At 38.8% G+C, this 14,789-nt stretch overlaps 1 long non-coding RNA gene across 6 annotated transcripts in view; it reads left to right on the top strand.

The window, feature by feature from the left end:
* Window positions 1-8,312, top strand: part of LOC311444750 — a 37,499-nt gene extending 29,187 nt beyond the window's left edge. For 3 of the 6 annotated variants that reach the window (XR_014698038.1, XR_014698039.1, XR_014698040.1), the window contains one exon: window positions 226-1,213. This is a non-coding gene — a long non-coding RNA (uncharacterized lncRNA). Of the gene's footprint in view, window positions 1-225; window positions 1,214-2,446; window positions 6,599-7,624 lie in introns of those variants that run through there. The other 3 variants (XR_014698035.1, XR_014698036.1, XR_014698037.1) reach the window with 3 other exon arrangements.
* The last annotated feature ends 6,477 nt before the right edge of the window (window positions 8,313-14,789 follow it).

The raw sequence follows: 14,789 nt of genomic DNA, 5'->3' as shown, positions 1-14,789 counted from the left end.
TTATCTAGAGCATAAAAGTGAATGAAGTTTAGAGACCAAACTTTTGATAGCATATTGTGGTGCATGAAAAAACACACATATATAGGTATATCCACATGTCAAAGGACTGATGAACATTTTTAATAAGAGGGGAACCTTTCTGTTCATAAATACCAGTACCCATATATATTATTATATAAATATATATACATACATATACACACATATTGCCATGTTCTCTTTCAGCTAACCTCTACGCAAGAGGAACTTCTGCTGAGGTCAAATGACCAGGAGGACAGTAGCAGCTGATACTGGTGCCTGTCGGGTGCAGTTGGGTATGTCTCCCCACCACCAGGCTGGCTTCCCTCACTAGTGCCACTGACCTTGCAAACAGCTCTGACAAAGGTCGGAATGGATTCATTGATCAGCCAGGCCAAGCATGTGACAGTCTGTGCCTTAATTGAATCCCAAAAGGGGGTAGACGGGGTTTTTATTACAGAGGCCAGACGATAGCACTCATTAAAAGCTCCACAGACTGTGTGGTTTACTAATTAGTTTATTATACAGACACCTTGACGATGGGCAAAGTTGTCATTTTGCCCTTTATCGCACAGGGGATGTTGTTAAAAGTTTAATCAGCTAACACTGACCAACTTAGCTTGGCAGGCTGTGGACAGTCATTACCGAGGTCACCCCTGCTGTAGCAATCCTGACAGGGTCACAGCATGAATCTCCAATAAAAAGAGCGTTACATAAGGTAAGAGTGCACCTGAAAGGGAACCAGGAAAGGAGATGTGCTCAGCGGGGAGTGGGAAACAGATGGACTGTTAGGACAAGCGAAGCCTGTTATGGTTTCTCTTTGCTTACATTGTTTAACATATGCTTTTTGGAAATGTGGGGAGTGCTGAGCTATAGCTGTGATATGTTCATTAGAAGGCAGGATAGCCTGAACCAAGTGGTGTGTGAACAAATATTCAGTATATCTGGATCTGAGAAATCAGGGGCTATTTCCCTAGTTAAGCAATTCCTAACATCCAGGTAAAGGGATAGCCCAGAGCACTGGAAGGACTTGCATTGGGAAAACTGAAGAGCGAGACAATGCAAGTTCCACGCTAGTGCTGCTTTTCTTTCCAACATACTCTGGACAATTTTGTACTGTACCCTGGTATATGTATTTCCTTCATGTGCAGGCATGTATTACGGCTTATAAAAACTTTTCATAAGTTTACTTTTATTTAGTTTTTCTGCATCTTGATCTTATATCTTGATCATATTGTCTGTCTGTCAGTCGCATTTATGACACAACTTCAGTCAAATCAGAGACTGGATGGGGGCCCCAGTTCCTCTGTCTTCCAAAAGCTGGTATCTGATGCAGAAGCTAGTAGAAGAGGGCCATTTTAAATGAGTCCCTTTAGGAAAAGACAGAGAATGGGAAGCAGGAATCCCTGATGTTTGGTAGTGACTGGCTAACAAAATTGATTGACCAGTGTGCACACCACAACATACCAGCCATGGCACGTGCTGTCTCTTATTGAGCCACAGCCAAAGCACTCTGGTAGGGGAAAAAAGGTGCACAGACAATCTATGATGGCCCACATGTATCAAAAGAGCACTTGAATGCAGGCTGAGAAAAAACCATGATCTCACAGGGAGGAAATGGGCAGTGGGATGATATAGGCAAATTAGTTTAGTACAGAGTCTTCAAACAGTGATGGAATAAAAATGAGTTTATTGAGGTTGATATCTGTAGAGAATATGGGACAAAATTCCAGGTAAAATGAGACTTTGTTAATTACAACACATAGAACAGATTATTTATTTGCGTACAGAGCAGTGTGACATGAAAAGAAAATCACAATCCAGTCCTTGCACACGATCATAATAAAAACAAAGTAGACATGACCCAACAAGGAATCTCTTGACTCTGAGTTTCAGTTTACATGGACAGGAATATGCCATTACATCATCTGCAACCCTTAAGGGACTGGGCCTGAATGCACATATTACTGGAACTAGCAGAAAAAAAGAAAAAAAAAAAAAAAAAGGAAAAGAAAAAGAAAAAAAAAAAAAAAAGAAAAAAAATATATCCAAGATACTGAGTCCCAACTGCAGCCCACACTTGAAAACCATGCTAGTCAAACTAGAAACATTTAATTAGTGTTGTAACTTTACTACCTTAATAGAATGTCAGGATATTTATTATTGACTCCAGGTCACCCAGGACAGAGTGCATTTTGGCATTGCTGTATTCCCTCTCTGTGAGATGAGTTCAGGTCTCTTCTTTCAAACAACTTTCACAATCTTCAGTTTTAATTCCAGAGTATCACTTCACAAGCTGAAAAAAAAAATTTAGATATAGAGAATATACTATTCTCTGAGATCTGGTATAGTATACGAGCTATACAGCATTTTTTTTCATTTCTAATTGTCTAATTTATTATTTTATTATTTTTTTTTTATTTTATAGACATCAGCTGAAATCCCACATTTGATGAATCAAAATGGGGGATGTTACCAGTGACTATAGTAGAGAATTTCATTCAGAATATCACAGCATATTTTTGAGACTTCCTTCCTCCAGCCATATGTCATTTAGAATTACGTCACATACTGAACAAAGGTGAAAAGGGAAGAGGTCAATTTTCTTTTTTCATGTCGACTTTTTTTCTTGTTCCAAATATCCAATGCATCCACTACTCAGTCATGGAAGACTTGAATGGCAGAATCTGTGTCAATCATATTAAATCCAGCATAGCTAAAAGATTCATTTAAATATAAAAGACTTATTTAAGCATAAAAGTCTCTTTTAAGCGCAAAGTACAACTTTGAAATGAATCCGTGCTTTGCTATGTCAAAAACCATTGCCCTGATTCTCCCATGCCCAGGGGCAGAATTTTGTCAGACCACTCTGCATCCTTTTCCAGCCCAGAAATGTTGGTTTCTTTGCTAATAAACAAAGTAGGGGAACTCATATACACCAAAATCTTATGCTGTTCTGGAGCTGAGGTATAGAGGTGGGCCCAGAAACCTTGTGTCGCCATATTGCTACATAAATGAATACAGGGTTATAGGAAGGTAAAGCACAACCTGGTGTGCTGCAATGCATACTAGTCATTTTCATTCAAACATTAGCATAAGGTGCAGTGGCAAAAAATTTATATCTGTCATCATATGGAGAAAAGATCAATGAGTGTGTACTTACAATATATCCTGAGCACAGCATGCTGTGGGGTGTGCAATAAAGGGCATGTGAGAGGGAGCCAGCTCTTTGACAAAACACACCAGGTGCACCTCTATTCATGGCAATATTATCTAAATGCTTAGGACATGAATAGAAAAAGAATTCTGGTCAGACCCTCAACTTGCATTCATCAACACAGTTCCCTTACCTTTAACTTTTGCTAGCTGGGGTTGGCCTGTGCCTTTATTTGAAATGTGGATCCATTCACATTACCCACACAGGAATCTGGCTAGAGTATATTGCAACACCAGGGTGAGCAATGGGTCATGTAAAATGGAGGTACCATTGCTAGTTAACATGTCTTGGTAGTCACCCCAGGAGTCTTCTCACAGTGACAGATTGCTCTGTTACAACCACAGAGGCAAACGCTCCATCATTAACTCACTTCAAAAAAAGCTGCCTTAACTGTGAAACTAAAAGACTCCAACTTTTCCTTTTGCTGTAGCTCCCTCAGGCAATGAAGGAATTTGTGATGTGTGTCAATGAGACATCTGAAATTTCACACATTTAAATCGTCCCAACTTTAACAGCATTTTAAATACACTGAAAGTAGCAGCATTTCTAAATTCAAACACTTACCAGTTTCCTTCCCACAAGCTCACTCCTATGAGCCTCAAAGGCAGCAGAAAATGTTATTATGTGAACAAAGCTTCTCTCTGTAACTGAATTAAATATAAATCCAATAAAAAGGGAGAGAGGATATAATAATTAATACTCTGTACAACTCCATTACCTTTATATTTCAGAATAAAGGTATTAATTCAGCCTTAGCCCACCATTTTATTTTACCATTTTATAAATAGAAAAATTGAGGCACAAAAGGCAAAAGTGATTTAACTGAAGTCACAAAGAAAATCAGCATCAGGAGGCATAATATCCCAGAAATCTGGTTCTCAGTGTGACACCCTCTGTTCTGGCAACAACCATACCACAAATTAAAGACACACCAGAAAAAAACATACCACTAACAGCACAGTAGGAAAATGGAAATACAAACCACTACAATGAAAACACCAATGTTTTCATTGGTCTCCAAATCCCAACTTCAGAATGATGTCTGGTTCAGTGGAAGGAAATCTCTAAGTACCATGGGCATTATTTCAAGCTAACTACCACATGATTCTAGTGGTGAGCAAACACGATAATTTCACTGCATCATGTGTGGTATTTTTCAATCTACATGTAGAAAATCTCATAATCCCTTCCGCTAGACTTTCACCATGTAAGTCAGTGAGGAGCTCCCATTACATTCAGCAGCATGAGAGCATGAGACTGCAATTAAGCAGTGATTAAGAGTCACACAATGCAGCCCACTGGAGGGATGAACAGTGTTCTGGCTAACATTACTGACAAACAAACTCTTCTTCTAAGGACTCTAAAGTCCTTAGAAATGCCACTTCAGAAAAAGCACCAACACATAGAATTACTGTTCTGCCCTTACGCAGACATAAATTTGGCTCTTGCTCAGCTCTGTGGAAAGATAGAGCTGTTTATCCTCCAGAGGGATTTTACATGGCACCACCAGGTTGTCCACAATGCAAAACCAGGCCTTTCATAATTGCTCATGAGCACTCAGGATGACAAAGCATTTCATTAATTGTCCACTCCTAATCAGTCTCTTAATAGATCTATAAATGAGTAAATACCCTAAGGAAATTGCTACTTTTAAAAAAGGAAAAAAAAATGGATACCACTTTGAATATTGGCAGACACAAGAGTTGCCTTTTAACTCTGGAGTCATTCAACTTTTGTTGGAGTGTTACATAAAAGCTTTTAATTTACCGAGTACCTTTTTGTGAGTCGAGGGGATCATTTGTGACTAATGAAGAGCAGAGAACATTTTAATAATAGTGACAACTGGCTTTGATATTAATACTGTCTCTAAAAAAGTCTCTTTTGAAGTCTCTGAAATTAGGAAAACCCTTTATATTTTATCCAACCGTGTTAATAAATTTGCCTTGCCTACATAATGCTCTCTCTAAAGTGAAAGTAATTTTCCCCCATTTAGTTCCCTGTGCTATCCCTTGGATATTTTTTTTAATATTTTTTTTCTCACTTGTCATTTTCTGTACGTCACCATTTCTATTTTTTTTTTTTATTAAATAGTTTTCAGAAATCATACTTAAATGAAAACCCAAGAGTAATGTTCTATTTCTTAAATGAACTTAAACATATTTCATGTCTTTAAAAATGGCAGCCTTTTTTGTATGTCATAGATACTTGGGACTTTTGCAGGATGGAGATGGGATCGTGTTTATGTTCATGTTTAATGTTTCTTAATTCATCTGAAGAATTTAGGAACTAAATAATATTAAAGAACTAAAAATCAGAACACCCAATAATAATACTGGTAGGTAAACATCCTTTCACACATTTACCTAGGCTATGAGGTTTAACTGATATCCAGAAATACATAAATTTTAACTGTTGCTGAAAATATCATTATAAATTTGAACAAGACACACTCATTTGAAATGTTGTGTTGCTCCAGTAGGATTTGTCTTGGGACTTGGTACAAAAGCCCAAATTAATATGGCACCTTTGTCATCCTTAGGAGATTGCACAGTGTCCCCATGTGCTAAAGGACATGCTATATCCAGACTTAGCAATAGGCTTTTTGACTGCTGGCCGCTTCTCATTTATTAAATGCAAGTAATTGCATTTTATACATTTCCTGAATTTTATCCCTCTAAATTCTTCCTCCACTTCCAAAAGGAGCTTGTTGTCCCGTTTATCATGACAAACTGTTGTACAATATCCTATGCCTTTTACTACATGCCTTATTCTTCCCCAGAAAGAACAGCATTGGAGTGGCATATATGACATAGCCAGGTGTTTTTCCCTTATAGGAGTGCTGAAGTAAAGCCTTCTTCAGGAAGGTTTCGTACAAATTATTGTAGAAATTATGTAGAAATATTGTAGAAATTATGACAGAATAATTGTAGAAATTATGACATAAGAAAAGGAAAATACTAACCTCATTATATTCTAGGTCTGTTACTCTATGAATGATGTCACATAAATAGTACCTACATATGAAAGTAAGTTTTTGTTTCTGAGTTCTGCACTTTATAACTTCTCACAGACTTGTTAAATTCATAGTGAATAAAGCCATATCCCTGTATTGAGAGACATCATTATTTTGTTCCACTGAAGGGGATCAGATACTAAGGTAGGACAAATGACTGATATAAAAAATTGTCAAGTACTGATCAAAACAATACAATGGAAATAGTTCTTTTCAGGTCTAAACTCTGTCTGTGCTTAGTCTTTCATTTCTAAAATGAAACCTACTCAATTTTCCCATAGTTTTCAGAGAGGGTTACAAGTTAAAGCAATACACTTGCCTAAGAATCTTGTTGAATCAGGACTGCATATGATGTATTGCAGGTCATGAATCACTTGAAGAATAAACCAGAAAAAAATCTTTTTCTTCAGTTTCTTTCCTACTGCCCATGATGTATTCCCTGCAGCTCTTCCTTAATTAGGGAAGTTAAGACCAGTAATTCATCTCCAGTTGTTTCCTCCTGCCAGCAGCAGTAGAAGCATTAGCAAAGACAAAATTCCAGACATTTTACCATGTGCTCTAACTTTAATGAGTATGTTCCCTTCAGTCCCCCAAAACAATGCTCTTGGTACCTTTTTCAAAGAAAAGACAACACAGATACCAGTCTACTCAGGATGCAGACACAGAACAAAAGAATCCTCCCACCTTATGCTGATTTCTGAAGATGCCCTAAATTCTTGATATGATATACTTTGTTATACTTAGTGAGGGACAGAAGGGTGTGAACCATCACTTACTTTTCTTGGAAGAACCATCCATGGCACACACTTTATGTAGCTCTGACAGAATCCAAGTCTGGTTCTGTTTTGATTTAAACTATTTTTAATGACAGAAGAGGTCTCAAGTTTCTCACCATGAAGCTGAAACTCCAAGCATATGTTTAAATATGTGTAATTTTAACACAGAGAGAAGTTTTCTACAGGATAACTAAACAAAGTCCTATAGTTAATATTTATGGACAAGTTTCTAACAAAGGGATGATAGTCTAGCGTGCTGACTCAGCCTTCCCTATCTATACCTGGAGTGAAGGTAGCCAAGAAGGTTATCAGGGGCCACAGCGGCCCTTGTGATCTGCAGGAGTCAGAGCACCCTCAGAGACTCATTCACTTCTATGACACCTCAAAGTAGGAGGAAGAAAGCACCTTGGTAAGGATTCATTCAGATGAAGAAACCTTTCATGGGAATTTCTATAATGCTCATCTTGAATGACTATGTGGTAACTGGAGCTGGATGACTGTATAATAAGGCTCAGTGGCTCTCTGATAGAAACTTTCACATAGAAAATAGTTACTGATGAAAGTGAATGGGATTTTTTTGTGTGTGTGTTTCTTGTGCAGCTTGAGGATTCATCTGGATTTCAGTGCCTGTAAGATGAGGGACAACAGGGGAGCAGGCCACAAACCTGAACTCCCTGTGCACTCTTCCTGAAAGTGAAAGAAGAGCATCAAAGGGAATGAGAGTGACAGACTCTCAAACTGAAAGGCATTGTATATTCTTGCTTTAGGTCACAGCCATGGTTTGTATCACAGAGCAAAGTCTGTCTAATTTAACATTTATGAACTCCTCATTTCTAGGGTGCCGTCTTAAATTGGCTTGGAAACTTGGGGTGATGGTGCAGAGTATATAGTCATGGTTTATTTGTTTTTTACTTTTAGCAGATCTAAAACTTTCCACTTATGCCTGGATGTTTGATGCCTCCTTTTTTATAAATTATTTTTCCCCTTTTTCTAGTGTCTCTTCTCTGCTCATCAAGCAGAAAAAGAAAAAGCCCTACCATGTTACCAAGCTTATACCAACACTTTTACATGTTCACTTCTTTTGTTCATATAATATACTAAAACATTACAATATACACATAGATGTAGAGAAGCCATCAATGGAGGAAAAATAAAGTGTTCCCACTGAATATAAAGAAGAATCTTGCCTAGCTGATCTTTCTACGTTTGTGTGAAATTCATATTTGCATAGGGTTCAATAAATGAAAACATGAAGAAAGAAATACATGTAAAATATTTATTATAATTGTTTGGGACCAACATTGTATAGAACTATAATTACTGTTTTAGTAGTGCAGAGAAAAAGTGTAAGTATATTTTTTCCAAGATTGTAATGCATTCACTGATGTTGAATGTCATTTTTGAAATAGCTTTTGAGTTATTTCGTCTTCTTGCTAATTTGATTTTTCAAGTGCTCAGCATAAAATTTGTTATATACATATTTGCATATGTGTGTGCCCGTAGTGTAATCATGCAGTCAGTTATGAGATCAAATGGGCTCACTTGAGCAAGTACTCACATTTGCACTGCAGTTGTGGATTGGTGCACCATGAATGTACCATAGTGGTGTTCCTCTACTGTGCTGTAGTACAGCAATAACGTTTCTTTGAAATGCAAAATGTCTGGGAGAGGAGTTCTGCTGTAAGCTGTTCTTATTCTTCATGAATATCATGAAGAGAGTATCATGAAAAGAAGCATAAGAAAATGTCCATTCCTGAAGTGTAATGCATCTCAAGATAAATATATTGAAAGCCTGCATAAAAAATCGAAGGGTAACAGAAGAACATGATAAAAGGTAGCTTATTATATGCCAACAAAATGGAAAGATCAAATAATAAAGCTTTTTTTTTAATCAGCTAACAGGATAGTTCAAAAGATAACACTGATGTTAATAGGAAAAGCAATAAAGTAGAACCCACGCCTTTTGTTAAGTTCTTAGTGCTTGTTTTGGTTATATTTTTGTCAGAAAAATAAATTAAAATAGATCAAAGCCACATTCCACTGGTTTTGAGTCTACCCAGTAGAGAAATTGGTTGAGAAGATGCATGGGTAAAGCAAATTAGGTTACCCTAAAACAAAAATAAATTTGATAAGAAAATAAAATGATAAGACTAAGCTTAATTATCAGAATATTTATTAACATTTTAATATTTTAATTGAAACAGTCATAATTTGTCTTCATTAACACAAATATAAAAGTTCATAGGTTAGATTTCACAGGAAAGGAGTCCTGGTGGAGCTTCTCCGGTGGCAAAAAGTTTGGAGAGTTGGCAAATACTAAGGAAAGATATAAACTGAAGACATCAGTGGTGATGATCTGAGATTCGAAGAAAAATAGTATTAAGAAACTATGGAAGCTATACCAACTTCATAAGGATGGAAAAAAAAAAAAAAAAAAAAAAAAAAAAAAAAAGAATTGTATAAACAAGTAAGAAAAAAAAATGGAAAGAACAAAATGAAATGCCACTAGTGAGGGCTAGAAGAGTTGATATATATCATTACATATGTATAAAACTGGTAAGATAAAGATGAGAGAGAGTTTTGGAGGGTTGGATTTTTTTTTTCTCTATCAGCTACTGAGCTGAATAAGAGGTGATGGAGGTGATGTAAAGCCCAAGAGATTTTTTCTACATTGTTAAAAAAAAATAAACAAAGCTTCATATAACCAAAATAAATAACTAATAATAAATGAATAATAAATACATAGGTATTAAAAATGAAAATAAATTAAATCAAATAATAAATAATGTACATAATATATACGTAATAAATTGAGATTAAAATAAAATAAAATAAAAAATAAAGTAAAATAAAATAAAATAAATATTAAATTGGTGATCTCTTAGATAAATGTGTACTTTTCCTGTTATTTCTGCATGGGCTGAAATAATGCAACACACATCTGAAGAATAGGTGAGTAAAAAATGAGAGTGATTGGAAACTTAACATACATGTAAAAGACAAGAATAGTACCTGATTTTTAAATGGGAAAATTGTAGATAAAGGGATTCTAGGCCAAGTAGATTAGGAGCAATACCCAAATAACCCACCTGTAAATAAAGGATAAAAAAATAACATATATTTCAGAATAAGAGTTTGTCAAAAAAAATCAAGTTTTCTTCAACAGAAGAGAAAAAAGGATTCATTCAAGAAGTGGTTGTGAGTCATAAGATTCTGACATGATTTGAAAGACATTGCTGTAAATAAACGAAGAAAATGCGGACTGAGCAACTACTGTAAGTGTATCAAGTTAGAAAACTGAATTCAAAAATAGTTATAAATGGGTTTCTATTAAAGACGAGCAACGCAGACAAAGAAGGGGGGATGAATACTTTGGCCTGTCTTGGCTTTGGTATTATCCATTGTTTTCAGTAATGATGTGTGGAATTGAGCATGTTTAATAATATTTGTAGATTATGTACAATCAGGATGAATTATAGGTACCTCGGAAGACAGCATTAGAGTTCAAAATAGTCTTATCAATTTAGAATAATAGTCTGGAATAAATAAGAGGCAGTTTAATAAGGCCCAGACCAAAGTACTATGCTTATTTTTATTCTGTGTAACCAAACTCAAGACTTCTGCACAAATACAAGATCAGAGAGGGCTGCCAATACAGCAGTTTTGCCATAAATGGTTTTGGGGATATAAAGGATAATAATCTGTACATAAATCAATAATTTTAACCACTTGTACTAGGATGTATAAAATGAAGTGTCACATATAAATCATGACAAGTCATCTTTTCAATCTTCTTGTAAAGCCCTCAAGTCTCATCTCCTGTTCAGGCTACTATATTTTAAGAAAGATGTGAAGAAAGCAGAGACAGTCCAGAGGAGAGTGGTATAAATGATCAAAGACCTATAGAAAGATGTTTTACAAGCAAAATTTGAGAGGACTGTGGTTATTTAGTCTGAAGATCAGAAAACGGAGGGGAGACATGCTAACAGTTCTCAAATTAGTTGAGCCCTGTGAAGTGAATAGCAATAAAGCAATAAATAATTTTAAATGTACAGTGAGGTAGGTGGGGGAGAATGGCATGGATGGTTACACGGTAATCCCCAGCGGTCCCTTTCTGTCTAAGATTTTCCATATTTTCACAAAAGAAGGAAAGTGTTTCCTCTCCCTTCCTACCTCTATCCTTTCTAAATTAAAATTATTCAGTAGATTTCAGTCCTGGAGCCTAATTATTTAGGCAAATGTTACATGTAAAACATTCCAAAAATAAAACTAATCCAGTCTCTGTTCAGTAGAGATTTAAGAATATGACTAAATTTTAGCCATTCAAGCAATTTAACTTGAGCTACTCAAGTGATTGAAACAGGGTGCTTCTTGTTGCAAAAACTCGAAGTTAATCTGAGTTTAGGCTAATATGTGTGGACTTTACCTAGTTAGTTTCTCTCTTGCTTCAGAATTTTTACATATTTAAATAGAAGTTGAATGCAGATGAACCAAGGACTCAAATTTCTGAACATATATGTTATAGATCTTCATCTATTCTCCTCTTTCCCTCACTGGCAGGGGGTATATATATCAAGAATTAGTGTTCTGACCTTATAGTTTGAAAGGTATTGAGTGTTTCAGCCTCCAGTATTGAAATCATTGGATGTTGTTTGCTGACTCAGATGGAAACAAGGTTAAGCCTGTAAATAGTAACATTATTGAAAATGAGTTCTTTAACTGCAATTTCCTGACTAACACTGAGGCTCATTATATCAAACCTTTTCCCTAAAATCTTGTGTGAGGACTTATACACCCACAGAACTATTAACACTGTGCTGGAAAAGAAGTCAGCTTTGCCCACATTTCTGGGAGGACACTTCTAAACATGTATCTATTAAAATAGTAATTTCTTTGTTACTCTGCAGTCTGTGGAAGTCACTGAAGAGCAGACTTACACTGACGCTGCATGCATGTGGACACCCAAAGAAAGAGCTACATGGTTTTGTTGTGTAATCCCACACAAAATGGATGCTGCTGTTAATCCTTTCCTCCTTCACTGAAAAGGTTCACAGAGTCACAGAACTGTGATGGTTGGAAGGGACCTCAAGAGATCATCAGGTCCAACCCCCCTACCAAAGCAGGTTCCTTAGAGCAGGCTGCCCAGGTAGGTGTCCAGACCGGCCTTGAATATCTTCAGCAAAGGAGACTCCACAACCTCCCTGGGCAGCCTGTTCCAGTGCTCCATAAACCTCAGCGTGAAGAAGTTCTTTCTCGTATTGGTGCAGAACTTCCTGTGCTCCATTTAGTGGCCATTACCCCTTGTCCTGTCCCCACAAACCACTGAAAAGAGGTTGGCCAAATCTCTCTGTCTCACACACCTCAGGTGTTTATACACATTGATGAGATCATAGAATCATAGAATCATGAAATATCCTGAGTTGGAAGGGACCCATAAGGATCATCAAGTCCAACTCCTGGCACTGCACAGGTCTGCCCAAAAGTTTAGACCATGTGACTAAGTGCACAGTACAATCGCTTCTTAAATTCAGACAGGCTTGATGCAGTGACCACATCCCTGGGGAGCCTGTTCCAGTGTGCAACCACCCTCTCAGTGAAGAACCTCTTCCTGATGTCAAGCTTAAATTTCCCCTGCCTCAGCTTAACACCATTCCCATGGGTTCTATCACTGGTGTTTACAGGGAATAGGTCACTTGCCTCTCCACTCCCCCTCACAAGGAAGTTGTACGCTGCAATGAGGTCCCCCCTCAGCCTCCTCTTTTCCGGGCTGAACAGGCCCAGTGCCCTCAGCCGCTCTTCATATGTCTTCCCCTCTAGGCCCTTCACCATCTTCATTGCCCTCCTCTGGACAGTCTCGAACACTTTAATGTCCTTTCTGTACTGTGGTGCCCAGAACTGCATACAGTACTCAAGGTGAGGCTGGACCAGCACAGATTAGAGTGGGACAATCACTTCCCTCGACCGACTAGCAATGCAGTGCTTGATGCATCCCAAGATACGGTTGGCCTTCCTGGCTGCCAGGGCACACTGCTAGCTCATATTCAACTTGCTGTCAACTACAACCCCCAGATCCCTCTCTGCAGGGCTGCCTTCCAGCATCTCATCACCCAGTCTGTACGTATAGCCATGTTGCCCCGTTTCAGGTGCAGGACCCGGGACTCACCTTTGTTAAACTTCATGCAGTTGGTGATTGCCCAGCTCTCCAATCTGTCCAGATCTCTCTGCAAAGCCTTTCCACCCTCAACAGAGTCCACAACTCCTCCCAGTTTGGTGTTGCCAGCAAATTTGCTCAAAACACCTTTTAGTCCTACATCCAAATCATTTATAAAGACATTGAAGAGGACTGGCCCTAAAATGGAGCCTTGGGGGGTTCCCACTAGTTCCCACTAGTGACCATCCGCCAGCCAGATGTGGCCCCATTAACCATAACCCTTTAAGCCCTGCCCCTCAGCCAATTGCTCACCCATCATATGATGTTTTTGTTAAGTTGTATGCTGGACATTTTGTCCAGTAGGATCCCCTCTCAGTCTTTTTTTCTGCAAGCTGAACATACCCAGGTCTCTCAGCCTTTCAACATAGGGAAGATGCTCTAGGCCCCATATCATATTTGTGGCCCTCCACTGTACTCTTTCCAGGAGATCCCTGTCTTTTGTACTGAGGATCCCAAAACTGGACACAGTACTACAGGTGAGGCCTGACCAGGGCAGAATAGAGGGGGAGGATTACCTCCCTTGACCTGCTGGCACACCTTGTGTCAAGTACCCTTGACACTCCTTTTAATGCACGCGAGGATCCCGTTGGCCCTCTTGGCCACCAGGGCACAGTGCTGGCTCATGGTCAACCTGCTGTCCACCAGGACCCTGAAGTCCTTCTCCTCAGAGCTCCTCTCCAGCAGGTCGTCCCCCAGCTTGTACTGATATGTGCGGTTGTTCCTTCCCAGGTGCAGAACTCTACACTTGCTCTTGTTAAACCTCATTTGGTTTCTTCCTGCCCATCTCTCCAGCCAGTCCAGGTCTCACTGAATGGCAGCACAGCCTTCCGGTATCTCAGCCACTCCTCCCAGCTTTGTGTCATCAGCACACTTGCTGAGGGCAGACACTATTCCCTTGTCAAGGTTGTCAATGAAGATGTTGAACAGGACCGGATCCAGCACCAACCCCTGGGGAACACTGCTTGTCATAGGTCTCCAGCTGGACTCTGCGCCGCCCATCACCACCCTCTGAACTCAGCCAATCAGCCAGTTCTCAACCCACCTTACTGTCCATTCCTCTGTCCCACACTTTCTCAGCTTTGCTAGCAGGATGTTGTGGGAGACAGTATCAAAAGCCTTGCTAAAGTCAAGGTAGATAACGTCCACTGCTCTTCCCCCACCTTCCCAGCTGGTGATGCCATCATAGAAGGCAATGAGGTTGGTTGAGCACAACTTTGCCTTGGTGAATCCATGCTGACTACTTCTCATAACCTTCTTCTCTTCCAATTGCTTGGACATGGCATCCAGAACAAGCTATTCCAACACCTTTCCAGGGACAGAGGTGAGACTGACTGGCCTGTAGTTTCCCAGATCCTCCTTCTTGCCCTTCTTGATGAGTGACACTGGCTATGCTCCAGTCTTCAAGCACCTCTCCTGTTTTCCAGGACGTTTCAAAGATGATAGAGAGCGGTTTGGCAATCACCTCTGCCAACTCCCTTAGCACACATGGATGCATCCCATTGGGACCCATGGATTTGTGTGCGTTGAGCCCACTCAGATGCTCCCGAATCACTC

This window comes from Aythya ferina (assembly GCF_964211825.1).
Source record: "Aythya ferina genome assembly, chromosome: 1".
Classification (NCBI taxonomy): Eukaryota; Metazoa; Chordata; class Aves; order Anseriformes; family Anatidae; genus Aythya; species Aythya ferina.
The sequence above is the reverse complement of the archived record's forward strand: the minus strand, read 5'-3'. Positions and strand labels throughout refer to the sequence as shown.